We start from the raw sequence: 3,259 nt of genomic DNA, 5'->3' as shown, positions 1-3,259 counted from the left end.
CCCCCTGCCACCCCCGTACACGTTCAAAACTGAGGCGATTTCACTCCAGCGCTTCTCTTTCTCCTTACGGTTGTGATACGTTTTCGACACATTATACAGACAGTCGTGTTACTACAAAACATCAAGAAGCAGTTTCCTCCGTCTCCACTATCCAATGGAGCCGTACAGCAGCTGTTTTGCGGTCGCGCATTGGCTATTGTGAAAGTACTGACGTAATCATACAGCCGTCATCATCCCGATTTCAATCCTAAATATCAAACATGTTTGATATGATCGGGGCGGCCCCGATTTGTGTGCGAGCAGATCGGGAGGTGCAAGATTCGATCGGTGAACGCCTCACATTACCAGATAATCCGCGCCGAACATCGGGAGCGATCGAGGGGCTCGACAAGATTTTTGCTCCGATTCTCGGGAGGGGGAAATCGGGCTAAAAATCCTGTAGTGTGAGCCAGGCTTAAGGGCCCAAACTGGGCAGAGTGAATTAGGACCCTGCTCACCTTCTGAATTGGGGAGCGCTAGGAGGGTGATGACTTGTGCTCTGAATGGAGTGGAGAGCACTTTTGGTACGTAGCCATGTCTTGGTTTGAGGACGACTCTACAGTTGTTAGGCCCAAACTCAAGACATGAAGCACTGACTGACAGTGCTTGCAGGTCACCCACTCGCTTGATTGACACTAAAGCCAGAAGGAGGGTGGTCTTAAGCGACAGGGGCCACTAGTCAGCCGATTGGAGCGGCTTGAAGGGAGGGCCATGTAGGACCTGAGGACTATAGAGAAGTCCCAAGTCAGCACAGTGTGAGGATGTGACGGATTCAATCTCCGAGCTCCCCTCAGAAACTTAACGACCAGGTCGTTTCTGTCGACTAACTGGCCAGCCACGATAGCATGATTCGTCATGATGGCTGCCGCATATACTTTGAGCGTGGAATGGGTGCACCCCTTGTCCAACAGCTCTTGTTGAAAAGTTAGCACGTAGGACACGTCACAGGAGGATGGGTCTTCATTTCGTGCTGCACACCAGTCAGAAAAGACTGACCATTTAAGGGCATAGAGACATCTTGTAGACGGAGCTCTAGCCTCCAAAATGGTATTAGCTACACTCGCGTGGAGCTGCAAGGACTCTCGCCGAGGTGCCAAACATGAAGGCTCCACAGCTCTGGCCGGGTATGCCAAAACATGCCTCTCACTTGAGAGAGGAGGTCTGTCCTCAATGGTATCGGCCAGTGGGGCCACCAGGAGGACTGAATATCTGACTTCCCTGATCCGTTAGCCTCCAAAATGGTATTAGCTACACTCGCGTGGAGCTGCAAGGACTCTCGCCGAGGTGCCAAACATGAAGGCTCCACAGCTCTGGCCGGGTATGCCAAAACATGCCTCTCACTTCAGAGAGGAGGTCTGTCCTCAATGGTATCGGCCAGTGGGGCCACCAGGAGGACTGAATATCTGATTTCCCTGATCCGTCTGATGACCTGAGGAAGCAGGGCAACTGGGAGGAAAGGCGTACAGGTGAGTACTGGGCCAGTCGGGGGCCAGGGCATCTCGCTGCTTCGAAAAATAAATTGGGCAGTGAAAGTTGTCTTCTGAGGCAAAGAAGTCCACCTCTGCCCTCCCGAAGACAAACCAGATCGTTTGAACCATTTGGGGATGTAGTCTCCATTCTCCTGGAGCTACATTGCCCCTGGACAGAATGTCTGCTCCCTGGTTCAATCTTCCTGGCACATGAACTGCTCTCAGTGAGAGGAGTTTGCCCTGTGCCCATAAAAGGAGGCGTAGAGGGAGAGTGACTTGAGACCGCTTTGGCAATTTATGAAGGCTACCACTGTCATGTCGTCCGAACGGACCAGAACGTGGTGCCCCTTTAAGGCCAGCAGGATGGTTTTTAGGGCTAGAAAAACCACCATCATCTCGAGGCAGTTGATGTGTAAGCATTACTCAAGGTTTGACCAGGAGCCTAACGCTGGTCTGTCCTTGTACAGAGCTCTCCAACCTGAGTTGGAGGCATCTGTCATGACCACCTTCCTTCTGGAGGTCAGTCCCAACAGGATGCCTGATTGAAACAGGCCAGAAGTTTTCCAAGGGGCCACAGCTCTGATGCAGGGTTACCCTGAGTTGAAAACGTCCCAAGCGCCAAGTGTGGGACAAGACATGAGTTTTTAGTCAATACTGGAGGGGCTGCATGTGAAGCAGGCCCAGAGGAATCACAGAGGAAGCGGCTGACATGAGGCTGAGCATCCTCTGGAAAGCCCTGAGGGGATGTGAAGTCCCGAGTTTGAATAATGCCATCTTATGAGCGAGCAATTCAGATGCCTGAGATCGAGAATGGGCCTGAAAAGATGGGCGCCATCTTTTTTGGGGAAAAGCCAGACTCGCTGTTCGCTAGAGGAACCATTTCTATGGCTCCCTTTGCAAGCAGTGTTTTCACCAGAGAACGTGAGCATCGTTGTTCCGTACCAAAGTTTGAATAATACCTCTGAAGCGAGGCGGCCTACAAGCGAACTGAAGCGAGTAACCTCGTTCCATGATGTTTAAAATCCAACATGACATATCCGGGATAGCTTTCCAAGCCTGAAGCTGAATGGCAAGTGGTCTGAGTTTTTCGAGTGGTAGTGCCGCATGGGGGCGGTAAACTGACATTCGTGGTAATGAGGAGAGGAGAAATGCTTTTTTAAGTATGTGGGTCTGCTATCACAGTGGTAGTTTGTTTGGGCACACGCTGAATGGGAAGGACAAGCCCAACTTGAATTCAGCTTCCATTGCTCGGTGTTGAGCGAAGGGATGGAGAGCGGGCTTGAGACTTCTTGGAGGGAGTTCCAGCCTCCGCAAGAGCTGACCCTCTCCTCTTCCTCTCTGCATGTGGATCAGGATGGCTTCTGAGGCTCAGGGTCCAACGTCACTCTGGGGCGGGGACCTTGATGCCCAGGAAACGGGTAACGTTTTGCTGTCCTGCTGAAGACCAGGCTCAGACTTAGGCTGGGGCTGAGGCGGGGCCGGCTTGGCAGGCTGCTGAGCGGATGGAGCCTTCTGGCTACTTGAAACAGCCATCGCACTGGAGCGCTTTGCATTGCCTGCGATGACTTCTGGAGCCGACCAAGCCAGACTGAGATCCTCCAAAGCCTCGGTTAGAACGCAGATCAACTCGCTATCCACGCTGGGCCTGCATCGTAGGAAGGGTGTCAGGGTCTTCGCCAGAACACGCCCACTCTTCCGCATCTGAAGCCGTCAATGACAGAGTCATTTATGACAGCTTCCTCCTCCGATCC

The 3,259-nt window shown here is 52.5% G+C and overlaps 1 protein-coding gene across 1 annotated transcript in view; it reads left to right on the top strand.

The window, feature by feature from the left end:
- The window catches only part of LOC107726168 (zinc transporter Slc39a7-like), a 15,946-nt gene extending 12,928 nt beyond the window's left edge, over window positions 1-3,018 (top strand). Inside the window, exon 10 of the mRNA XM_016535688.1 lies at window positions 3,008-3,018. The gene's annotated coding sequence lies outside the window, so the exon portion shown is untranslated. The remainder of the gene's footprint in view (window positions 1-3,007) is intronic.
- Window positions 3,019-3,259: the final 241 nt, after the last annotated feature.

This window comes from Sinocyclocheilus rhinocerous, unplaced genomic scaffold (assembly GCF_001515625.1).
Source record: "Sinocyclocheilus rhinocerous isolate Xijiao unplaced genomic scaffold, SAMN03320098_v1.1 scaffold1628, whole genome shotgun sequence".
Lineage (NCBI taxonomy): Eukaryota > Metazoa > Chordata > Actinopteri > Cypriniformes > Cyprinidae > Sinocyclocheilus > Sinocyclocheilus rhinocerous.
The sequence above is the reverse complement of the archived record's forward strand: the minus strand, read 5'-3'. Positions and strand labels throughout refer to the sequence as shown.